Source organism: Oncorhynchus kisutch, unplaced genomic scaffold, assembly GCF_002021735.2.
Source record: "Oncorhynchus kisutch isolate 150728-3 unplaced genomic scaffold, Okis_V2 scaffold731, whole genome shotgun sequence".
Lineage (NCBI taxonomy): Eukaryota > Metazoa > Chordata > Actinopteri > Salmoniformes > Salmonidae > Oncorhynchus > Oncorhynchus kisutch.
Window position 1 is genome coordinate 288639 of NW_022262676.1, and position 26462 is coordinate 315100.

General features: G+C 42.9%; 9 non-coding genes across 9 annotated transcripts; all 9 read right to left on the reverse strand.

Moving 5' to 3' along the window:
* Positions 1-55: 55 nt before the first annotated feature.
* On the reverse strand, positions 56-128 carry trnaf-gaa (transfer RNA phenylalanine (anticodon GAA)). Its single transcript has one exon. It is a non-coding gene; the product is annotated as a tRNA-Phe (tRNA).
* Positions 129-1158: 1030 nt separating this feature from the next.
* On the reverse strand, positions 1159-1231 carry trnaf-gaa (transfer RNA phenylalanine (anticodon GAA)). The gene has a single exon. It is a non-coding gene; the product is annotated as a tRNA-Phe (tRNA).
* A 2807-nt stretch (positions 1232-4038) lies between these two features.
* trnaf-gaa (transfer RNA phenylalanine (anticodon GAA)) lies at positions 4039-4111 on the reverse strand. The gene has a single exon. It is a non-coding gene; the product is annotated as a tRNA-Phe (tRNA).
* A 1030-nt stretch (positions 4112-5141) lies between these two features.
* Positions 5142-5214, reverse strand: trnaf-gaa (transfer RNA phenylalanine (anticodon GAA)). The gene has a single exon. It is a non-coding gene; the product is annotated as a tRNA-Phe (tRNA).
* A 3974-nt stretch (positions 5215-9188) lies between these two features.
* trnaf-gaa (transfer RNA phenylalanine (anticodon GAA)) lies at positions 9189-9261 on the reverse strand. Its single transcript has one exon. It is a non-coding gene; the product is annotated as a tRNA-Phe (tRNA).
* Positions 9262-13685: 4424 nt separating this feature from the next.
* On the reverse strand, positions 13686-13758 carry trnaf-gaa (transfer RNA phenylalanine (anticodon GAA)). The gene has a single exon. It is a non-coding gene; the product is annotated as a tRNA-Phe (tRNA).
* Positions 13759-16136: 2378 nt separating this feature from the next.
* Positions 16137-16209, reverse strand: trnaf-gaa (transfer RNA phenylalanine (anticodon GAA)). Its single transcript has one exon. It is a non-coding gene; the product is annotated as a tRNA-Phe (tRNA).
* Positions 16210-20096: 3887 nt separating this feature from the next.
* Positions 20097-20169, reverse strand: trnaf-gaa (transfer RNA phenylalanine (anticodon GAA)). The gene has a single exon. It is a non-coding gene; the product is annotated as a tRNA-Phe (tRNA).
* A 1704-nt stretch (positions 20170-21873) lies between these two features.
* Positions 21874-21946, reverse strand: trnaf-gaa (transfer RNA phenylalanine (anticodon GAA)). Its single transcript has one exon. It is a non-coding gene; the product is annotated as a tRNA-Phe (tRNA).
* Between the last annotated feature and the right edge of the window lie 4516 nt (positions 21947-26462).

Sequence of the window (26462 nt, forward strand, 5' to 3'; positions counted from 1 at the left end):
CAAAGCTGTGGATAGTTTCCTTGAAGCCAGAGCATAAAGAAAGAACACATACAGATGCCGAAACCAGGGATCGAACCAGGGACCTTTAGATCTTCAGTCTAACGCTCTCCCAACTGAGCTATTTCGGCAATTCACTCAACTTGATTCTGTAGCACCCTTGACAATTCACATGCATGTGATTCATAATTTTGACACTCAAAATGTACATAATTGCCAATATGGGGATCGAACCCATAACCTTGGCATTATTTGCACCACACTCTAACCAACTGAGCTATCCTTCCACTAGATATTGGGTGCAATTGTTGATATGCACCGAACCTCTGCAAGTGCTGGCGCCTAAACTAACAAATCAACCAACAGCATAGACTGACAAGACTGGACCCTCTTGGTTGCTTCTTGAGGAAATTCCAAACGGCTGGGGAATTAGCTCAAATTCTTTGCATCCCTGAGGTAGTTGGATCGATGCCTGCATTCTCCAAAAGCACATTATTTTATGGATCCAAGAAAACTCCAATTCACACTTCATGCAGCCTTGTCTTACGACAACCTACTGTCATGTAAACAATGACATGAAACTGTCATGTAAAAATGACAAGCAACTCTCATGTAACACTGATGTCACAATGTCAGATGACAGAGCAAGACATTACTTACTTTCAGAGAGCAGCGTATCACACACTCTAACCAACTGAGCTAACCGTCCGCTGGCTACAGAGCACAATTGTTGAGATGAGCCTCTGCAAGTGCTGGAGCGCAAACTAACAAGTCCACCAACAGCATAGCCTGACAAGACTGGACACTCTTGGTTGCTCCTTGTGGCAATTTCAAACAGCTGGGAAATTTGATCAATTGGTATTGTTTTTGCTTAGCATGCTATAGGTAGTGGGATCGATTCCCGCATTCCCCCAAAACAATTTTTTTTGTGGGTCCAAGAAAGCTCCAGTTCACACTTCATGCAGCCTTGTCTTACGACAACCTACTGTCATGTAACAATGACAAGCAACTTTCCTGTAACACTGATGTCAAAATGTCAGATATAAAAGCAAGAGATTACTTTCTTTCAGAAGAGCAGTGTAGCACACACCATTGAGGCCCACAAACAAAGCTGTGGATAGTTTCCTTGAAGCCAGAGCATAAAGAAAGAACACATACAGATGCCGAAACCAGGGATCGAACCAGGGACCTTTAGATCTTCAGTCTAACGCTCTCCCAACTGAGCTATTTCAGCAATTCACTCAACTTGATTCTGTAGCACCCTTGACAATTTACATGCATGTGATTCATAATTTTGACACTCAAAATGTACATAATTGCCAATATGGGGATCGAACCCATAACCTTGGCATTATTTGCACCACACTCTAACCAACTGAGCTAACCTTCCACTAGATATTGGGTGCAATTGTTGATATGCACCGAACCTCTGCAGGTGCTGGCGCCTAAACTAACAAATCAACCAACAGCATAGACTGACAAGACTGGACCCTCTTGGTTGCTTCTTGAGGAAATTCCAAACGGCTGGGGAATTAGCTCAAATTCTTTGCATCCCTGAGGTAGTTGGATCGATGCCTGCATTCTCCAAAAGCACATTATTTTATGGATCCAAGAAAACTCCAGTTCACACTTCATGCAGCCTTGTCTTACGACAACCTACTGTCATGTAACAATGACAAGCAACTTTCCTGTAACACTGATGTCAAAATGTCAGATGAAAAAGCAAGACATTACTTACTTTCAGAGGAGCAGCGTAGCACATACCATTGAGGCCCACAAACAAAGCTGTGGATAGTTTCCTTGAAGCCAAAGCATAAAGAAAGAACACATACAGATGCCAAAACCAGGGATCGAACAAGGGACCTTTAGATCTTCAGTCTAACGCTCTCCCAACTGAGCTATTTCAGCAAATCACTCAACTTAATTCTGTGGCACCCTTGACAATTCACATGCATGTGACTCATAATTTTGACACTCAAAATGTACATAATTGCCAGTATGGGGATCGAACCCATAACCTTGGCATTATTTGCACCACACTCTAACCAACTGAGCTAACCTTCCACTAGATATTGGGTGCAATTGTTGATATGCACCGAACCTCTGCAAGTGCTGGCGCCTAAACTAACAAATCAACCAACAGCATAGACTGACAAGACTGGACCCTCTTGGTTGCTTCTTGAGGAAATTCCAAACGGCTGGGGAATTAGCTCAAATTCTTTGCATCCCTGAGGTAGTTGGATCGATGCCTGCATTCTCCAAAAGCACATTATTTTATGGATCCAAGAAAACTCCAGTTCACACTTCATGCAGCCTTGTCTTACGACAACCTACTGTCATGTAAACAATGACATGAAACTGTCATGTAAAAATGACAAGCAACTCTCATGTAACACTGATGTCACAATGTCAGATGACAGAGCAAGACATTACTTACTTTCAGAGAGCAGCGTATCACACACTCTAACCAACTGAGCTAACCGTCCGCTGGCTACAGAGCACAATTGTTGAGATGAGCCTCTGCAAGTGCTGGAGCGCAAACTAACAAGTCCACCAACAGCATAGCCTGACAAGACTGGACACTCTTGGTTGCTCCTTGTGGCAATTTCAAACAGCTGGGAAATTTGATCAATTGGTATTGTTTTTGCTTAGCATGCTATAGGTAGTGGGATCGATTCCCGCATTCCCCCAAAACAATTTTTTTTGTGGGTCCAAGAAAGCTCCAGTTCACACTTCATGCAGCCTTGTCTTACGACAACCTACTGTCATGTAACAATGACAAGCAACTTTCCTGTAACACCGATGTCAAAATGTCAGATATAAAAGCAAGACATTACTTTCTTTCAGAAGAGCAGCGTAGCACACACCATTGAGGCCCACAGACAAAGCTGTGGATAGTTTCCTTGAAGCCAGAGCATAAAGAAAGAACACATACAGATACCGAAACCAGGGATCGAACCAGGGACCTTTAGATCTTCAGTCTAACGCTCTCCCAACTGAGATATTTCGGCAATTCACTCAACTTGATTCTGTAGCACCCTTGACAATTCACATTCATGTGATTCATAATTTTGACACTCAAAATGTACATAATTGCCAATATGGGGATCGAACCCATAACCTTGGCATTATTTGCACCACACTCTAACCAACTGAGCTATCCTTCCACTAGATATTGGGTGCAATTGTTGATATGCACCGAACCTCTGCAAGTGCTGGCGCCTAAACTAACAAATCAACCAACAGCATAGACTGACAAGACTGGACCCTCTTGGTTGCTTCTTGAGGAAATTCCAAACGGCTGGGGAATTAGCTCAAATTCTTTGCATCCCTGAGGTAGTTGGATCGATGCCTGCATTCTCCAAAAGCACATTATTTTATGGATCCAAGAAAACTCCAGTTCACACTTCATGCAGCCTTGTCTTACGACAACCTACTGTCATGTAAACAATGACATGAAACTGTCATGTAAAAATGACAAGCAACTCTCATGTAACACTGATGTCACAATGTCAGATGACAGAGCAAGACATTACTTACTTTCAGAGAGCAGCGTATCACACACTCTAACCAACTGAGCTAACCGTCCGCTGGCTACAGAGCACAATTGTTGAGATGAGCCTCTGCAAGTGCTGGAGCGCAAACTAACAAGTCCACCAACAGCATAGCCTGACAAGACTGGACACTCTTGGTTGCTCCTTGTGGCAATTTCAAACAGCTGGGAAATTTGATCAATTGGTATTGTTTTTGCTTAGCATGCTATAGGTAGTGGGATCGATTCCCGCATTCCCCCAAAACAATTTTTTTTGTGGGTCCAAGAAAGCTCCAGTTCACACTTCATGCAGCCTTGTCTTACGACAACCTACTGTCATGTAACAATGACAAGCAACTTTCCTGTAACACCGATGTCAAAATGTCAGATATAAAAGCAAGACATTACTTTCTTTCAGAAGAGCAGCGTAGCACACACCATTGAGGCCCACAGACAAAGCTGTGGATAGTTTCCTTGAAGCCAGAGCATAAAGAAAGAACACATACAGATGCCGAAACCAGGGATCGAACCAGGGACCTTTAGATCTTCAGTCTAACGCTCTCCCAACTGAGCTATTTCGGCAATTCACTCAACTTGATTCTGTAGCACCCTTGACAATTCACATGCATGTGATTCATAATTTTGACACTCAAAATGTACATAATTGCCAATATGGGGATCGAACCCATAACCTTGGCATTATTTGCACCACACTCTAACCAACTGAGCTATCCTTCCACTAGATATTGGGTGCAATTGTTGATATGCACCGAACCTCTGCAAGTGCTGGCGCCTAAACTAACAAATCAACCAACAGCATAGACTGACAAGACTGGACCCTCTTGGTTGCTTCTTGAGGAAATTCCAAACGGCTGGGGAATTAGCTCAAATTCTTTGCATCCCTGAGGTAGTTGGATCGATGCCTGCATTCTCCAAAAGCACATTATTTTATGGATCCAAGAAAACTCCAGTTCACACTTCATGCAGCCTTGTCTTACGACAACCTACTGTCATGTAAACAATGACATGAAACTGTCATGTAAAAATGACAAGCAACTCTCATGTAACACTGATGTCACAATGTCAGATGACAGAGCAAGACATTACTTACTTTCAGAGAGCAGCGTATCACACACTCTAACCAACTGAGCTAACCGTCCGCTGGCTACAGAGCACAATTGTTGAGATGAGCCTCTGCAAGTGCTGGAGCGCAAACTAACAAGTCCACCAACAGCATAGCCTGACAAGACTGGACACTCTTGGTTGCTCCTTGTGGCAATTTCAAACAGCTGGGAAATTTGATCAATTGGTATTGTTTTTGCTTAGCATGCTATAGGTAGTGGGATCGATTCCCGCATTCCCCCAAAACAATTTTTTTTGTGGGTCCAAGAAAGCTCCAGTTCACACTTCATGCAGCCTTGTCTTACGACAACCTACTGTCATGTAACAATGACAAGCAACTTTCCTGTAACACCGATGTCAAAATGTCAGATATAAAAGCAAGACATTACTTTCTTTCAGAAGAGCAGCGTAGCACACACCATTGAGGCCCACAGACAAAGCTGTGGATAGTTTCCTTGAAGCCAGAGCATAAAGAAAGAACACATACAGATGCCGAAACCAGGGATCGAACCAGGGACCTTTAGATCTTCAGTCTAACGCTCTCCCAACTGAGCTATTTCGGCAATTCACTCAACTTGATTCTGTAGCACCCTTGACAATTCACATGCATGTGATTCATAATTTTGACACTCAAAATGTACATAATTGCCAATATGGGGATCGAACCCATAACCTTGGCATTATTTGCACCACACTCTAACCAACTGAGCTATCCTTCCACTAGATATTGGGTGCAATTGTTGATATGCACCGAACCTCTGCAAGTGCTGGCGCCTAAACTAACAAATCAACCAACAGCATAGACTGACAAGACTGGACCCTCTTGGTTGCTTCTTGAGGAAATTCCAAACGGCTGGGGAATTAGCTCAAATTCTTTGCATCCCTGAGGTAGTTGGATCGATGCCTGCATTCTCCAAAAGCACATTATTTTATGGATCCAAGAAAACTCCAGTTCACACTTCATGCAGCCTTGTCTTACGACAACCTACTGTCATGTAACAATGACAAGCAACTTTCCTGTAACACTGATGTCAAAATGTCAGATGAAAAAGCAAGACATTACTTACTTTCCGAGGAGCAGCGTAGCACATACCATTGAGGCCCACAAATATAGCTGTGGATAGTTTCCTTGAAGCCAAAGCATAAAGAAAGAACACATACAGATGCCAAAACCAGGGATCAAACCAGGGACCTTTAGATCTTCAGTCTAACGCTCTCCCAAATGAGCTATTTCGGCAATTCACTCAACTTAATTCTGTGGCACCCTTGACAATTCACATGCATGTGACTCATAATTTTGACACTCAAAATGTACATAATTGCCAGTATGGGGATCGAACCCATAACCCTGGCATTATTTGCACCACACTCTAACCAACTGAGCTAACCTTTAACTAGCTATTGGGTGCAATTGTTGATATGCACCGAACCTCTGCAAGTGCTGGCGCCTAAACTAACAAATCAACCAACAGCATAGACTGACAAGACTGGACCCTCTTGGTTGCTTCTTGAGGAAATTCCAAACGGCTGGGGAATTAGCTCAAATTCTTTGCATCCCTGAGGTAGTTGGATCGATGCCTGCATTCTCCAAAAGCACATTATTTTATGGATCCAAGAAAACTCCAGTTCACACTTCATGCAGCCTTGTCTTACGACAACCTACTGTCATGTAAACAATGACATGAAACTGTCATGTAAAAATGACAAGCAACTCTCATGTAACACTGATGTCACAATGTCAGATGACAAAGCAAGACATTACTTACTTTCAGAGAGCAGCGTATCACACACTCTAACCAACTGAGCTAACCGGCTGCTGGCTACAGAGCACAATTGTTGAGATGCACCGTACATCTGCAAGTGCTGGAGCGCAAACTAACAAGTCCACCAACAGCATAGCCTGACAAGACTGGACACTCTTGGTTGCTCCTTGTGGCAATTCCAAACAGCTGGGGAATTTGTTCAATTGTTATTGTGTTTGCTTAGCATGCTATAGGTAGTGGGATCGGTGCCCGCATTCCCCAAAAACACATTTTTTTGTGGATCCAAGAAAGCTCCAGTTCACACTTCATGCAGCCTTGTCCTACGACAACCTACTGTCATGTAACAATGACAAGCAACTTTCCTGTAACACTGATGTCAAAATGTCAGATGAAAAAGCAAGACATTACTTACTTTCAGAAGAGCAGCGTAGCACACACCATTGAGGCCCACAAACAAAGCTGTGGATAGTTTCCTTGAAGCCAGAGCATAAAGAAAGAACACATACAGATGCCGAAACCAGGGATCGAACCAGGGACCTTTAGATCTTCAGTCTAACGCTCTCAAAACTGAGCTATTTCGGCAATTCACTCAACTTGATTCTGTAGACCCCTTGACAATTCACATGCATGTGATTCATAATTTTGACACTCAAAATGTACATAATTGCCAATATGGGGATCGAACCCATAACCTTGGCATTATTTGCACCACACTCTAACCAACTGAGCTATCCTTCCACTAGATATTGGGTGCAATTGTTGATATGCACCGAACCTCTGCAAGTGCTGGCGCCTAAACTAACAAATCAACCAACAGCATAGACTGACAAGACTGGACCCTCTTGGTTGCTTCTTGAGGAAATTCCAAACGGCTGGGGAATTAGCTCAAATTCTTTGCATCCCTGAGGTAGTTGGATCGATGCCTGCATTCTCCAAAAGCACATTATTTTATGGATCCAAGAAAACTCCAGTTCACACTTCATGCAGCCTTGTCTTACGACAACCTACTGTCATGTAACAATGACAAGCAACTTTCCTGTAACACTGATGTCAAAATGTCAGATGAAAAAGCAAGACATTACTTACTTTCAGAGGAGCAGCGTAGCACATACCATTGAGGCCCACAAACAAAGCTGTGGATAGTTTCCTTGAAGCCAAAGCATAAAGAAAGAACACATACAGATGCCAAAACCAGGGATCGAACAAGGGACCTTTAGATCTTCAGTCTAACGCTCTCCCAACTAAGCTATTTCAGCAAATCACTCAACTTAATTCTGTGGCACCCTTGACAATTCACATGCATGTGACTCATAATTTTGACACTCAAAATGTACATAATTGCCAGTATGGGGATCGAACCCATAACCTTGGCATTATTTGCACCACACTCTAACCAACTGAGCTAACCTTCCACTAGATATTGGGTGCAATTGTTGATATGCACCGAACCTCTGCAAGTGCTGGCGCCTAAACTAACAAATCAACCAACAGCATAGACTGACAAGACTGGACCCTCTTGGTTGCTTCTTGAGGAAATTCCAAACGGCTGGGGAATTAGCTCAAATTCTTTTTTATTTATTTATTTTATTTTACCTTTATTTAACCAGGTAGGCAAGTTGAGAACAAGTTCTCATTTACAATTGCGACCTGGCCAAGATAAAGCAAAGCAGTTCGACAGATAAAACGACACAGAGTTACACATGGAGTAAAAACAAACATACAGTCAATAATGCAGTATAAACAAGTCTATATACAATGTGAGCAAATGAGGTGAGAAGGGAGGTAAAGGCAAAAAAGGCCAAGATGGCAAAGTAAATACAATATAGCAAGTAAAATACTGGAATGGTAGTTTTGCAATGGAAGAATGTGCAAAGTAGAAATAAAAAAATAATGGGGTGCAAAAGAGCAAAATAAATAAATAAATTAAAATTAAATACAGTTGGGAAAGAGGTAGTTGTTTGGGCTAAATTATAGGTGGGCTATGTACAGGTGCAGTAATGTGTGAGCTGCTCTGACAGTTGGTGCTTAAAGCTAGTGAGGGAGATAATTTGCATCCCTGAGGTAGTTGGATCGTTGGATCGATGCCTGCATTCTCCAAAAGCACATTATTTTATGGATCCAAGAAAACTCCAGTTCACACTTCATGCAGCCTTGTCTTACGACAACCTACTGTCATGTAAACAATGACATGAAACTGTCATGTAAAAATGACAAGCAACTCTCATGTAACACTGATGTCACAATGTCAGATGACAGAGCAAGACATTACTTACTTTCAGAGAGCAGCGTATCACACACTCTAACCAACTGAGCTAACCGTCCGCTGGCTACAGAGCACAATTGTTGAGATGAGCCTCTGCAAGTGCTGGAGCGCAAACTAACAAGTCCACCAACAGCATAGCCTGACAAGACTGGACACTCTTGGTTGCTCCTTGTGGCAATTTCAAACAGCTGGGAAATTTGATCAATTGGTATTGTTTTTGCTTAGCATGCTATAGGTAGTGGGATCGATTCCCGCATTCCCCCAAAACAATTTTTTTTGTGGGTCCAAGAAAGCTCCAGTTCACACTTCATGCAGCCTTGTCTTACGACAACCTACTGTCATGTAACAATGACAAGCAACTTTCCTGTAACACCGATGTCAAAATGTCAGATATAAAAGCAAGACATTACTTTCTTTCAGAAGAGCAGCGTAGCACACACCATTGAGGCCCACAGACAAAGCTGTGGATAGTTTCCTTGAAGCCAGAGCATAAAGAAAGAACACATACAGATGCCGAAACCAGGGATCGAACCAGGGACCTTTAGATCTTCAGTCTAACGCTCTCCCAACTGAGCTATTTCAGCAATTCACTCAACTTGATTCTGTAGCACCCTTGACAATTCACTTGCATGTGATTCATAATTTTGACACTCAAAATGTACATAATTGCCAATATGGGGATCGAACCCATAACCTTGGCATTATTTGCACCACACTCTAACCAACTGAGCTATCCTTCCACTAGATATTGGGTGCAATTGTTGATATGCACCGAACCTCTGCAAGTGCTGGCGCCTAAACTAACAAATCAACCAACAGCATAGACTGACAAGACTGGACCCTCTTGGTTGCTTCTTGAGGAAATTCCAAACGGCTGGGGAATTAGCTCAAATTCTTTGCATCCCTGAGGTAGTTGGATCGATGCCTGCATTCTCCAAAAGCACATTATTTTATGGATCCAAGAAAACTCCAGTTCACACTTCATGCAGCCTTGTCTTACGACAAGAGCACAATTGTTGAGATGCACCGTACATCTGCAAGTGCTGGAGCGCAAACTAACAAGTCCACCAACAGCATAGCCTGACAAGACTGGACACTCTTGGTTGCTCCTTGTGGCAATTCCAAACAGCTGGGGAATTTGTTCAATTGTTATTGTGTTTGCTTAGCATGCTATAGGTAGTGGGATCGGTGCCCGCATTCCCCAAAAACACATTTTTTTGTGGATCCAAGAAAGCTCCAGTTCACACTTCATGCAGCCTTGTCCTACGACAACCTACTGTCATGTAACAATGACAAGCAACTTTCCTGTAACACTGATGTCAAAATGTCAGATGAAAAAGCAAGACATTACTGACTTTCCGAGGAGCAGCGTAGCACATACCATTGAGGCCCACAAACAAAGCTGTGGATAGTTTCCTTGAAGCCAAAGCATAAAGAAAGAACACATACAGATGCCGAAACCAGGGATCAAACCAGGGACCTTTACATCTTCAGTCTAACGCTCTCCCAACTGAGCTATTTCGGCAATTCACTCAACTTAATTCTGTGGCACCCTTGACAATTCACATGCATGTGACTCATAATTTTGACACTCAAAATGTACATAATTGCCAGTATGGGGATCGAACCCATAACCTTGGCATTATTTGCACCACACTCTAACCAACTGAGCTAACCTTTAACTAGCTATTGGGTGCAATTGTTGATATGCACCGAACCTCTGCAAGTGCTGGCGCCTAAACTAACAAATCAACCAACAGCATAGACTGACAAGACTGGACCCTCTTGGTTGCTTCTTGAGGAAATTCCAAACGGCTGGGGAATTAGCTCAAATTCTTTGCATCCCTGAGGTAGTTGGATCGATGCCTGCATTCTCCAAAAGCACATTATTTTATGGATCCAAGAAAACTCCAGTTCACACTTCATGCAGCCTTGTCTTACGACAACCTACTGTCATGTAAACAATGACATGAAACTGTCATGTAAAAATGACAAGCAACTCTCATGTAACACTGATGTCACAATGTCAGATGACAAAGCAAGACATTACTTACTTTCAGAGAGCAGCGTATCACACACTCTAACCAACTGAGCTAACCGGCTGCTGGCTACAGAGCACAATTGTTGAGATGCACCGTACATCTGCAAGTGCTGGAGCGCAAACTAACAAGTCCACCAACAGCATAGCCTGACAAGACTGGACACTCTTGGTTGCTCCTTGTGGCAATTCCAAACAGCTGGGGAATTTGTTCAATTGTTATTGTGTTTGCTTAGCATGCTATAGGTAGTGGGATCGGTGCCCGCATTCCCCAAAAACACATTTTTTTGTGGATCCAAGAAAGCTCCAGTTCACACTTCATGCAGCCTTGTCCTACGACAACCTACTGTCATGTAACAATGACAAGCAACTTTCCTGTAACACTGATGTCAAAATGTCAGATGAAAAAGCAAGACATTATTTACTTTCAGAAGAGCAGCGTAGCACACACCATTGAGGCCCACAAACAAAGCTGTGGATAGTTTCCTTGAAGCCAGAGCATAAAGAAAGAACACATACAGATGCCGAAACCAGGGATCGAACCAGGGACCTTTAGATGTTCAGTCTAACGCTCTCCCAACTGAGCTATTTCAGCAATTCACTCAACTTGATTCTGTAGCACCCTTGACAATTCACATGCATGTGATTCATAATTTTGACACTCAAAATGTACATAATTGCCAATATGGGGATCGAACCCATAACCTTGGCATTATTTGCACCACACTCTAACCAACTGAGCTAACCTTCCACTAGATATTGGGTGCAATTGTTGATATGCACCGAACCTCTGCAAGTGCTGGCGCCTAAACTAACAAATCAACCAACAGCATAGACTGACAAGACTGGACCCTCTTGGTTGCTTCTTGAGGAAATTCCAAACGGCTGGGGAATTAGCTCAAATTCTTTGCATCCCTGAGGTAGTTGGATCGATGCCTGCATTCTCCAAAAGCACATTATTTTATGGATCCAAGAAAACTCCAGTTCACACTTCATGCAGCCTTGTCTTACGACAACCTACTGTCATGTAACAATGACAAGCAACTTTCCTGTAACACTGATGTCAAAATGTCAGATGAAAAAGCAAGACATTACTGACTTTCCGAGGAGCAGCGTAGCACATACCATTGAGGCCCACAAACAAAGCTGTGGATAGTTTCCTTGAAGCCAAAGCATAAAGAAAGAAGACATACAGATGCCGAAACCAGGGATCAAACCAGGGACCTTTAGATCTTCAGTCTAACGCTCTCCCAACTGAGCTATTTCAGCAATTCACTCAACTTAATTCTGTGGCACCCTTGACAATTCACATGCATGTGACTCATAATTTTGACACTCAAAATGTACATAATTGCCAGTATGGGGATCGAACCCATAACCTTGGCATTATTTGCACCACACTCTAACCAACTGAGCTAACCTTTAACTAGCTATTGGGTGCAATTGTTGATATGCACCGAACCTCTGCAAGTGCTGGCGCCTAAACTAACAAATCAACCAACAGCATAGACTGACAAGACTGGACCCTCTTGGTTGCTTCTTGAGGAAATTCCAAACGGCTGGGGAATTAGCTCAAATTCTTTGCATCCCTGAGGTAGTTGGATCGATGCCTGCATTCTCCAAAAGCACATTATTTTATGGATCCAAGAAAACTCCAGTTCACACTTCATGCAGCCTTGTCTTACGACAACCTACTGTCATGTAAACAATGACATGAAACTGTCATGTAAAAATGACAAGCAACTCTCATGTAACACTGATGTCACATGACAAAGCAAGACATTACTTACTTTCAGAGAGCAGCGTATCACACACTCTAACCAACTGAGCTAACCGGCTGCTGGCTACAGAGCACAATTGTTGAGATGCACCGTACATCTGCAAGTGCTGGAGCGCAAACTAACAAGTCCACCAACAGCATAGCCTGACAAGACTGGACACTCTTGGTTGCTCCTTGTGGCAATTCCAAACAGCTGGGGAATTTGTTCAATTGTTATTGTGTTTGCTTAGCATGCTATAGGTAGTGGGATCGGTGCCCGCATTCCCCAAAAACACATTTTTTTGTGGATCCAAGAAAGCTCCAGTTCACACTTCATGCAGCCTTGTCCTACGACAACCTACTGTCATGTAACAATGACAAGCAACTTTCCTGTAACACTGATGTCAAAATGTCAGATGAAAAAGCAAGACATTACTTACTTTCAGAAGAGCAGCGTAGCACACACCATTGAGGCCCACAAACAAAGCTGTGGATAGTTTCCTTGAAGCCAGAGCATAAAGAAAGAACACATACAGATGCCGAGACCAGGGATCGAACCAGGGACATTTAGAGCTTCAGTCTAACTCTCTCCCAACTGAACTATTTCGGCAATTCACTTAACTTAATTCTGTGGCACCCTTGACAATTCACATGCATGTGATTCATAATTTTGACACTCAAAATGTACATAATTGCTAGTATGGGGATCGAACCAAAAACCTTGGCATTATTTGCACCACACTCTAACCAACTGAGCTAACCTTCCACTAGATATTGGGTGCAATTGTTGATATGCACCGAACCTCTGCAAGTGCTGGCGCCTAAACTAACAAATCAACCAACAGCATAGACTGACAAGACTGGACCCTCTTGGTTGCTTCTTGAGGAAATTCCAAATGGCTGGGGAATTAGCTCAAATTCTTTGCATCCCTGAGGTAGTTGGATCGATGCCTGCATTCTCCAAAAGCACATTATTTTATGGATCCAAGAAAACTCCAGTTCACACTTCATGCAGCCTTGTCTTACGACAACCTACTGTCATGTAACAATGACAAGCAACTTTCCTGTAACACTGATGTCAAAATGTCAGATATAAAAGCAAGAGATTACTTTCTTTCAGAAGAGCAGTGTAGCACACACCATTGAGGCCCACAAACAAAGCTGTGGATAGTTTCCTTGAAGCCAGAGCATAAAGAAAGAACACATACAGATGCCGAAACCAGGGATCGAACCAGGGACCTTTAGATCTTCAGTCTAACGCTCTCCCAACTGAGCTATTTCAGCAATTCACTCAACTTGATTCTGTAGCACCCTTGACAATTCACATGCATGTGATTCATAATTTTGACACTCAAAATGTACATAATTGCCAATATGGGGATCGAACCCATAACCTTGGCATTATTTGCACCACACTCTAACCAACTGAGCTACCCTTCCACTAGATATTGGGTGCAATTGTTGATATGCACCGAACCTCTGCAAGTGCTGGCGCCTAAACTAACAAATCAACCAACAGCATAGACTGACAAGACTGGACCCTCTTGGTTGCTTCTTGAGGAAATTCCAAACGGCTGGGGAATTAGCTCAAATTCTTTGCATCCCTGAGGTAGTTGGATCGATGCCTGCATTCTCCAAAAGCACATTATTTTATGGATCCAAGAAAACTCCAGTTCACACTTCATGCAGCCTTGTCTTACGACAACCTACTGTCATGTAACAATGACAAGCAACTTTCCTGTAACACTGATGTCAAAATGTCAGATGAAAAAGCAAGACATTACTTACTTTCAGAGGAGCAGCGTAGCACATACCATTGAGGCCCACAAACAAAGCTGTGGATAGTTTCCTTGAAGCCAAAGCATAAAGAAAGAACACATACAGATGCCAAAACCAGGGATCGAAAAAGGGACCTTTAGATCTTCAGTCTAACGCTCTCCCAACTGAGCTATTTCAGCAAATCACTCAACTTAATTCTGTGGCACCCTTGACAATTCACATGCATGTGACTCATAATTTTGACACTCAAGATGTACATAATTGCCAGTATGGGGATCGAACCCATAACCTTGGCATTATTTGCACCACACTCTAACCAACTGAGCTAACCTTCCACTAGATATTGGGTGCAATTGTTGATATGCACCGAACCTCTGCAAGTGCTGGCGCCTAAACTAACAAATCAACCAACAGCATAGACTGACAAGACTGGACCCTCTTGGTTGCTTCTTGAGGAAATTCCAAACGGCTGGGGAATTAGCTCAAATTCTTTGCATCCCTGAGGTAGTTGGATCGATGCCTGCATTCTCCAAAAGCACATTATTTTATGGATCAAAGAAAACTCCAGTTCACACTTCATGCAGCCTTGTCTTACGACAACCTACTGTCATGTAAACAATGACATGAAACTGTCATGTAAAAATGACAAGCAACTCTCATGTAACACTGATGTCACAATGTCAGATGACAGAGCAAGACATTACTTACTTTCAGAGAGCAGCGTATCACACACTCTAACCAACTGAGCTAACCGTCCGCTGGCTACAGAGCACAATTGTTGAGATGAGCCTCTGCAAGTGCTGGAGCGCAAACTAACAAGTCCACCAACAGCATAGCCTGACAAGACTGGACACTCTTGGTTGCTCCTTGTGGCAATTTCAAACAGCTGGGAAATTTGATCAATTGGTATTGTTTTTGCTTAGCATGCTATAGGTAGTGGGATCGATTCCCGCATTCCCCCAAAACAATTTTTTTTGTGGGTCCAAGAAAGCTCCAGTTCACACTTCATGCAGCCTTGTCTTACGACAACCTACTGTCATGTAACAATGACAAGCAACTTTCCTGTAACACCGATGTCAAAATGTCAGATATAAAAGCAAGACATTACTTTCTTTCAGAAGAGCAGCGTAGCACACACCATTGAGGCCCACAGACAAAGCTGTGGATAGTTTCCTTGAAGCCAGAGCATAAAGAAAGAACACATACAGATGCCGAAACCAGGGATCGAACCAGGGACCTTTAGATCTTCAGTCTAACACTCTCCCAACTGAGCTATTTCAGCAATTCACTCAACTTGATTCTGTAGCACCCTTGACAATTCACATGCATGTGATTCATAATTTTGACACTCAAAATGTACATAATTGCCAATATGGGGATCGAACCCATAACCTTGGCATTATTTGCACCACACTCTAACCAACTGAGCTATCCTTCCACTAGATATTGGGTGCAATTGTTGATATGCACCGAACCTCTGCAAGTGCTGGCGCCTAAACTAACAAATCAACCAACAGCATAGACTGACAAGACTGGACCCTCTTGGTTGCTTCTTGAGGAAATTCCAAACGGCTGGGGAATTAGCTCAAATTCTTTGCATCCCTGAGGTAGTTGGATCGATGCCTGCATTCTCCAAAAGCACATTATTTTATGGATCCAAGAAAGCTCCAGTTCACACTTCATGCAGCCTTGTCTTACGACAACCTACTGTCATGTAACAATGACAAGCAACTTTCCTGTAACACCGATGTCAAAATGTCAGATATAAAAGCAAGACATTACTTTCTTTCAGAAGAGCAGCGTAGCACACACCATTGAGGCCCACAGACAAAGCTGTGGATAGTTTCCTTGAAGCCAGAGCATAAAGAAAGAACACATACAGATGCCGAAACCAGGGATCGAACCAGGGACCTTTAGATCTTCAGTCTAACGCTCTCCCAACTGAGCTATTTCAGCAATTCACTCAACTTGATTCTGTAGCACCCTTGACAATTCACATGCATGTGATTCATAATTTTGACAGTCAAAATGTACATAATTGCCAATATGGGGATCGAACCCATAACCTTGGCATTATTTGCACCACACTCTAACCAACTGAGCTATCCTTCCACTAGATATTGGGTGCAATTGTTGATATGCACCGAACCTCTGCAAGTGCTGGCGCCTAAACTAACAAATCAACCAACAGCATAGACTGACAAGACTGGACCCTCTTGGTTGCTTCTTGAGGAAATTCCAAACGGCTGGGGAATTAGCTCAAATTCTTTGCATCCCTGAGGTAGTTGGATCGATGCCTGCATTCTCCAAAAGCACATTATTTTATGGATCCAAGAAAACTCCAGTTCACACTTCATGCAGCCTTGTCTTACGACAACCTACTGTCATGTAACAATGACAAGCAACTTTCCTGTAACACTGATGTCAAAATGTCAGATGAAAAAGCAAGACATTACTGACTTTCCGAGGAGCAGCGTAGCACATACCATTGAGGCCCACAAACAAAGCTGTGGATAGTTTCCTTGAAGCCAAAGCATAAAGAAAGAACACATACAGATGCCGAAACCAGGGATCAAACCAGGGACCTTTAGATCTTCAGTCTAACGCTCTCCCAACTGAGCTATTTCAGCAATTCACTCAACTTAATTCTGTGGCACCCTTGACAATTCACATGCATGTGACTCATAATTTTGACACTCAAAATGTACATAATTGCCAGTATGGGGATCGAACCCATAACCTTGGCATTATTTGCACCACACTCTAACCAACTGAGCTAACCTTCCACTAGATATTGGGTGTAATTGTTGATATGCACCGAACCTCTGCAAGTGCTGGCGCCTAAACTAACAAATCAACCAACAGCATAGACTGACAAGACTGGACCCTCTTGGTTGCTTCTTGAGGAAATTCCAAACGGCTGGGGAATTAGCTCAAATTCTTTGCATCCCTGAGGTAGTTGGATCGATGCCTGCATTCTCCAAAAGCACATTATTTTATGGATCCAAGAAAACTCCAGTTCACACTTCATGCAGCCTTGTCTTACGACAACCTACTGTCATGTAAACAATGACATGAAACTGTCATGTAAAAATGACAAGCAACTCTCATGTAACACTGATGTCACATGACAAAGCAAGACATTACTAACTTTCAGATAGCAGCGTATCACACACTCTAACCAACTGAGCTAACCGGCCGCTGGCTACAGAGCACAATTGTTGAGATGCACCGAGCCTCTGCAAGTGCTGGAGCGCAAACTAACAAGTCCACCAACAGCATAGCCTGACAAGACTGGACACTCTTGGTTGCTCCTTGTGGCAATTCCAAACAGCTGGGGAATTTGTTCAATTGGTATTGTGTTTGCTTAGCATGCTATAGGTAGTGGGATCGGTGCCCGCATTCCCCAAAAACAATTTTTTTTGTGGATCCAAGAAAGCTCCAGTTCATACTTCATGCAGCCTTGTCTTACAACAACCTACTGTCATGTAACAATGACAAGCAACTTTCCTGTAACACTGATGTCAAAATGTCAGATGAAAAAGCAAGACATTACTTACTTTCAGAGGAGCAGCGTAGCACACACCATTGAGGCCCACAAACAAAGCTGTAGATAGTTTCCTTGAAGCAAGAGCATAAAGAAAGAACACATACAGATGCCGAAACCAGGGATCGAACCAGGGACCTTTAGATCTTCAGTCTAACACTCTCCCAACTGAGCTATTTCAGCAATTCACTCAAATTAATTCTGTGGCACTCTTGACAATTCACATGCATGTGACTCATAATTTTGACACTCAAAATTTACAGTATGGGGATTGAACCCATAACCTTAGCGTTATTTGCACCACTCTCTAATCAACTGAGCTAACCGTCAACTAGCTATTGGGTGCAATTGTTGATATGCACCGAACCTCTGCAAGTGCTGGTGCCTAAACTAACAAATCAACCAACAGCATAGCCTGACAAGACTGGATCCTCTTGGTTGCTTCTTGAGGAAATTCCAAACGCCTGGGGAATTAGCTCAAATTCTTTGCATCCCTGAGGTAGTGGGATCGATGCCTGCATTCTCCAAAAGCACATTGTTTTATGGATCCAAGAAAACTCCAGTTCACACTTCATGCAGCCTTGTCTTACGACAACCTACTGTCATGTAAACAATGACATGAAACTGTCATGTAACAATGACAAGCAACTCTCATGTAACACTGATGTCACAATGTCAGATGACAAAGCAAGACATTACTTACTTTCAGAGAGCAGCGTATCACACACTCTAACCAAATGAGCTAACCGGCCGCTGGCTACAGAGCACAATTGTTGAGATGCACCGAGCCTCTGCAAGTGCTGGAGCGCAAACTAACAAGTCCACCAACAGCATAGCCTGACAAGAATGGACACTCTTGGGTGCTCCTTGTGGCAATTTCAAACAGCTGGGAAATTTGATAAATTGGTATTGTGTTTGCTTAGCATGCTATAGGTAGTGGGATCGATGCCCGCATTCCCCAAAAATATTTTTTTTTGTGGATCCAAGAAAGCTCCAGTTCACACTTCATGCAGCCTTGTCTTACAACAACCTACTGTCATGTAACAATGACAAGCAACTTTCCTGTAACACTGATGTCAAAATGTCAGATGAAAAAGCAAGACATTACTTACTTTCAGAGGAGCAGCGTAGCACACACCATTGAGGCCCGCAAACAAAGCTGTGGATAGTTTCCTTGAAGCCAGAGCATAAAGAAAGAACACATACAGATGACAAAACCAGGAATCGAACCAGGGACCTTTAGATCTTCAGTCTAACGCTCTCCCAACTGAACTATTTCGGCAATTCACTCAAGTTAATTCTGTGGCACCCTTGACAATTTACATGCATGTGACTCATAATTTTGACACTCAAAATGTACATAATTGCCAGTATGGGGATCGAACCCATAACCTTGGCATTATTTGCACCACACTCTAACCAAATGAGCTAACCTTCCACTAGATATTGGGTGCAATTGTTGATATGCACCGAACCTCTGCAAGTGCTGGCGCCTAAACTAACAAATCAACCAAGACTGGACCCTCTTGGTTGCTTTTTGAGGAAATTCCAAACGGCTGGGGAATTAGCTCAAATTCTTTGCATCCCTGAGGTAGTTGGATCGATGCCTGCATTCTCCAAAAGCACATTATTTTATGGATCCAAGAAAACTCCAGTTCACACTTCATGCAGCCTTGTCTTACGACAACCTACTGTCATGTAAACAATGACATGAAACTGTCATGTAAAAATGACAAGCAACTCTCATGTAACACTGATGACACAATGTCAGATGACAAAGCAAGACATTACTAACTTTCAGAGAGCAGCGTATCACACACTCTAACCAACTGAGCTAACCGGCCGCTGGCTACAGAGCACAATTGTTGAGATGAGCCTCTGCAAGTGCTGGAGCGCAAACTAACAAGTCCACCAACAGCATAGCCTGACAAGACTGGACACTCTTGGTTGCTCCTTGTGGCAATTTCAAACAGCTGGGAAATTTGATCAATTGGTATTGTTTTTGCTTAGCATGCTATAGGTAGTGGGATCGATTCCCGCATTCCCCCAAAACTATTTTTTTTGTGGGTCCAAGAAAGCTCCAGTTCACACTTCATGCAGCCTTGTCTTACGACAACCTACTGTCATGTAACAATGACAAGCAACTTTCCTGTAACACTGATGTCAAAATGTCAGATATAAAAGCAAGAGATTACTTTCTTTCAGAAGAGCAGCGTAGCACACACCATTGAGGCCCACAAACAAAGCTGTGGATAGTTTCCTTGAAGCCAGAGCATAAAGAAAGAACACATACAGATGCCGAAACCAGGGATCGAACCAGGGACCTTTAGATTTTCAGTCTAACGCTCTCCCAACTGAGCTATTTCAGCAATTCACTCAACTTGATTCTGTAGCACCCTTGACAATTCACATGCATGTGATTCGTAATTTTGACACTCAAAATGTACATAATTGCCAATATGGGGATCGAACCCATAACCTTGGCATTATTTGCACCACACTCTAACCAACTGAGCTAACCTTCCACTAGATATTGGGTGCAATTGTTGATATGCACCGAACCTCTGCAAGTGCTGGCGCCTAAACTAACAAATCAACCAACAGCATAGACTGACAAGACTGGACCCTCTTGGTTGCTTTTTGAGGAAATTCCAAACGGCTGGGGAATTAGCTCAAATTCTTTGCATCCCTGAGGTAGTTGGATCGATGCCTGCATTCTCCAAAAGCACATTATTTTATGGATCCAAGAAAACTCCAGTTCACACTTCATGCAGCCTTGTCTTACGACAACCTACTGTCATGTAACAATGACAAGCAACTTTCCTGTAACACTGATGTCAAAATGTCAGATGAAAAAGCAAGACATTACTTACTTTCAGAGGAGCAGCGTAGCACATACCATTGAGGCCCACAAACAAAGCTGTGGATAGTTTCCTTGAAGCCAAAGCATAAAGAAAGAACACATACAGATGCCAAAACCAGGGATCGAACAAGGGACCTTTAGATCTTCAGTCTAACGCTCTCCCAACTGAGCTATTTCAGCAAATCACTCAACTTAATTCTGTGGCACCCTTGACAATTCACATGCATGTGACTCATAATTTTGACACTCAAAATGTACATAATTGCCAGTATGGGGATCGAACCCATAACCTTGGCATTATTTGCACCACACTCTAACCAACTGAGCTAACCTTCCACTAGATATTGGGTGCAATTGTTGATATGCACCGAACCTCTGCAAGTGCTGGCGCCTAAACTAACAAATCAACCAACTGCATAGACTGACAAGACTGGACCCTCTTGGTTGCTTCTTGAGGAAATTCCAAACGGCTGGGGAATTAGCTCAAATTCTTTGCATCCCTGAGGTAGTTGGATCGATGCCTGCATTCTCCAAAAGCACATTATTTTATGGATCCAAGAAAACTCCAGTTCACACTTCATGCAGCCTTGTCTTACGACAACCTACTGTCATGTAAACAATGACATGAAACTGTCATGTAAAAATGACAAGCAACTCTCATGTAACACTGATGTCACAATGTCAGATGACAGAGCAAGACATTACTTACTTTCAGAGAGCAGCGTATCACACACTCTAACCAACTGAGCTAACCGTCCGCTGGCTACAGAGCACAATTGTTGAGATGAGCCTCTGCAAGTGCTGGAGCGCAAACTAACAAGTCCACCAACAGCATAGCCTGACAAGACTGGACACTCTTGGTTGCTCCTTGTGGCAATTTCAAACAGCTGGGAAATTTGATCAATTGGTATTGTTTTTGCTTAGCATGCTATAGGTAGTGGGATCGATTCCCGCATTCCCCCAAAACAATTTTTTTTATGGGTCCAAGAAAGCTCCAGTTCACACTTCATGCAGCCTTGTCTTACGACAACCTACTGTCATGAAAAAATGACAAGCAACTTTCCTGTAACACCGATGTCAAAATGTCAGATATAAAAGCAAGACATTACTTTCTTTCAGAAGAGCAGCGTAGCACACACCATTGAGGCCCACAGACAAAGCTGTGGATAGTTTCCTTGAAGCCAGAGCATAAAGAAAGAACACATACAGATGCCGAAACCAGGGATCGAACCAGGGACCTTTAGATCTTCAGTCTAACGCTCTCCCAACTGAGCTATTTCGGCAATTCACTCAACTTGATTCTGTAGCACCCTTGACAATTCACATGCATGTGATTGATAATTTTGACACTCAAAATGTACATAATTGCCAGTATGGGGATCGAACCCATAACCTTGGCATTATTTGCACCACACTCTAACCACCTGAGCTAACCTTCCACTAGTTATTGGGTGCAATTGTTGATATGCACCGAACCTCTGCAAGTGCTGGCGCCTAAACTAACAAATCAACCAACAGCATAGACTGACAAGACTGGACCCTCTTGGTTGCTTCTTGAGGAAATTCCAAACGGCTGGGGAATTAGCTCAAATTCTTTGCATCCCTGAGGTAGTTGGATCGATGCCTGCATTCTCCAAAAGCACATTATTTTATGGATCCAAGAAAACTCCAGTTCACACTTCATGCAGCCTTGTCTTACGACAACCTACTGTCATGTAACAATGACAAGCAACTTTCCTGTAACACTGATGTCAAAATGTCAGATGAAAAAGCAAGACATTACTTACTTTCAGAGGAGCAGCGTAGCACATACCATTGAGGCCCACAAACAAAGCTGTGGATAGTTTCCTTGAAGCCAAAGCATAAAGAAAGAACACATACAGATGCCGAAAACAGGGATCGAACAAGGGACCTTTAGATCTTCAGTCTAACGCTCTCCAAACTGAGCTATTTCGGCAATTCACTCAACTTAATTCTGTGGCACCCTTGACAATTCACATGCATGTGACTCATAATTTTGACACTCAAAATGTACATAATTGCCAGTATGGGGATCGAACCCATAACCTTGGCATTATTTGCACCACACTCTAACCAACTGAGCTAACCTTCCACTAGATATTGGGTGCAATTGTTGATATGCACCGAACCTCTGCAAGTGCTGGCGCCTAAACTAACAAATCAACCAACAGCATAGACTGACAAGACTGGACCCTCTTGGTTGCTTCTTGAGGAAATTCCAAACGGCTGGGGAATTAGCTCAAATTCTTTGCATCCCTGAGGTAGTTGGATCGATGCCTGCATTCTCCAAAAGCACATTATTTTATGGATCCAAGAAAACTCCAGTTCACACTTCATGCAGCCTTGTCTTACGACAACCTACTGTCATGTAAACAATGACATGAAACTGTCATGTAAAAATGACAAGCAACTCTCATGTAACACTGATGTCACAATGTCAGATGACAAAGCAAGACATTACTAACTTTCAGATAGCAGCGTATCACACACTCTAACCAACTGAGCTAACCGGCCGCTGGCTACAGAGCACAATTGTTGAGATGAGCCTCTGCAAGTGCTGGAGCGCAAACTAACAAGTCCACCAACAGCATAGCCTGACAAGACTGGACACTCTTGGTTGCTCCTTTTGGCAATTTCAAACAGCTGGGAAATTTGATCAATTGGTATTGTTTTTGCTTAGCATGCTATAGGTAGTGGGATCGATTCCCGCATTCCCCCAAAACAATTTTTTTTGTGGGTCCAAGAAAGCTCCAGTTCACACTTCATGCAGCCTTGTCTTACGACAACCTACTGTCATGTAACAATGACAAGCAACTTTCCTGTAACACTGATGTCAAAATGTCAGATGAAAAAGCAAGACATTACTTACTTTCTGAGGAGCAGCGTAGCACATACCATTGAGGCCCACAAACAAAGCTGTGGATAGTTTCCTTGAAGCCAAAGCATAAAGAAAGAACACATACAGATGCCGAAACCAGGGATCGAACCAGGGACCTTTAGATCTTCAGTCTAACGGTCTCCCAACTGAGCTATTTCGGCAATTCACTCAACTTAATTATGTGGCACCCTTGACAATTCACATGCATGTGACTCATAATTTTGACACTCAAAATGTACATAATTGCCAGTATGGGGATCGAACCCATAACCTTGACATTATTTGCACCACACTCTAACCAACTGAGCTAACCTTTCACTAGCTATTGGGTGCAATTGTTGATATGCACCGAACCTCTGCAAGTGCTGGCGCCTAAACTAACAAATCAACCAACAGCATAGACTGACAAGACTGGACCCTCTTGGTTGCTTCTTGAGGAAATTCCAAACGGCTGGGGAATTAGCTCAAATTCTTTGCATCCCTGAGGTAGTTGGATCGATGCCTGCATTCTCCAAAAGCACATTATTTTATGGATCCAAGAAAACTCCAGTTCACACTTCATGCAGCCTTGTCTTACGACAACCTACTGTCATGTAAACAATGACATGAAACTGTCATGTAAAAATGACAAGCAACTCTCATGTAACACTGATGTCACAATGTCAGATGACAAATCAAGACATTAAGTACTTTCAGAGAGCAGCGTATCACACACTCTAACCAACTGAGCTAACCGGCTGCTGTCTACAGAGCACAATTGTTGAGATGCACCGTGCATCTGCAAGTGCTGGAGCGCAAACTAACAAGTCCACCAACAGCATAGCCTGACAAGACTGGACACTCTTGGTTGCTCCTTGTGGCAATTCCAAACAGCTGGGGAATTTGTTCAATTGTTATTGTGTTTGCTTAGCATGCTATAGGTAGTGGGATCGGTGCCCGCATTCCCCAAAAACACATTTTTTTGTGGATCCAAGAAAGCTCCAGTTCACACTTCATGCAGCCTTGTCCTACGACAACCTACTGTCATGTAAACAATGACATGAAACTGTCATGTAAACAATGACATGAAACTGTCATGTAACAATGACAAGCAACTCTCATGTAACACTGATGTCACAATGTCAGATGACAAAGCAAGACATTACTTACTTTCAGAGAGCAGCGTATCACACACTCTAACCAAATGAGCTAACCGGCCGCTGGCTACAGAGCACAATTGTTGAGATGCACCGAGCCTCTGCAAGTGCTGGAGCGCAAACTAACAAGTCCACCAACAGCATAGCCTGACAAGAATGGACACTCTTGGGTGCTCCTTGTGGCAATTTCAAACAGCTGGGAAATTTGATCAATTGGTATTGTGTTTGCTTAGCATGCTATAGGTAGTGGGATCGATGCCCGCATTCCCCAAAAATATTTTTTTTTGTGGATCCAAGAAAGCTCCAGTTCACACTTCATGCAGCCTTGTCTTACAACAACCTACTGTCATGTAACAATGACAAGCAACTTTCCTGTAACACTGATGTCAAAATGTCAGATGAAAAAGAAAGACATTACTTACTTTCAGCGGAGCAGCGTAGCACACACCATTGAGGCCCACAAACAAAGCTGTGGATTGTTTCCTTGAAGCCAGAGCATAAAGAAAGAACACATACAGATGACGAAACCAGGAATCGAACCAGGGACCTTTAGATCTTCAGTCTAACGCTCTCCCAACTGAACTATTTCGGCAATTCACTCAACTTAATTCTGTGGCACCCTTGACAATTTACATGCATGTGACTCATAATTTTGACACTCAAAATGTACATAATTGCCTGTATGGGGATCGAACCCATAACCTTGGCATTATTTGCACCACACTCTAACCAACTGAGCTAACCTTCCACTAGATATTGGGTGCAATTGTTGATATGCACCGAACCTCTGCAAGTGCTGGCGCCTAAACTAACAAATCAACCAACAGCATAGACTGACAAGACTGGACCCTCTTGGTTGCTTTTTGAGGAAATTCCAAACGGCTGGGGAATTAGCTCAAATTCTTTGCATCCCTGAGGTAGTTGGATCGATGCCTGCATTCTCCAAAAGCACATTATTTTATGGATCCAAGAAAACTCCAGTTCACACTTCATGCAGCCTTGTCTTACGACAACCTACTGTCATGTAAACAATGACATGAAACTGTCATGTGAAAATGACAAGGAACTCTCATGTAACACTGATGTCACAATGTCAGATTACAAAGCAAGACATTACTAACTTTCAGAGAGCAGCGTATCACACACTCTAACCAACTGAGCTAACCAGCCGCTGGCTACAGAGCACAATTGTTGAGATGAGCCTCTGCAAGTGCTGGAGCGCAAACTAACAAGTCCACCAACAGCATAGCCTGACAAGACTGGACACTCTTGGTTGCTCCTTGTGGCAATTTCAAACAGCTGGGAAATTTGATCAATTGGTATTGTTTTTGCTTAGCATGCTATAGGTAGTGGGATCGATTCCCGCATTCCCCCAAAACAATTTTTTTTGTGGGTCCAAGAAAGCTCCAGTTCACACTTCATGCAGCCTTGTCTTACGACAACCTACTGTCATGTAACAATGACAAGCAACTTTCCTGTAACACTGATGTCAAAATGTCAGATATAAAAGCAAGACATTACTTTCTTTGAGAAGAGCAGCGTAGCACACACCATTGAGGCCCACAAACAAAGGTGTGGATAGTTTCCTTGAAGCCAGAGCATAAAGAAAGAACACATATAGATGACAAAACCAGGGATCGAACCAGGGACCGTTAGATCTTCAGTCTAACGCTCTCCCAACTGAGCTATTTCGGCAATTCACTCAACTTAATTCTGTGGCACCCTTGACAATCACATGCATGTGACTCATAATTTTGACACTCA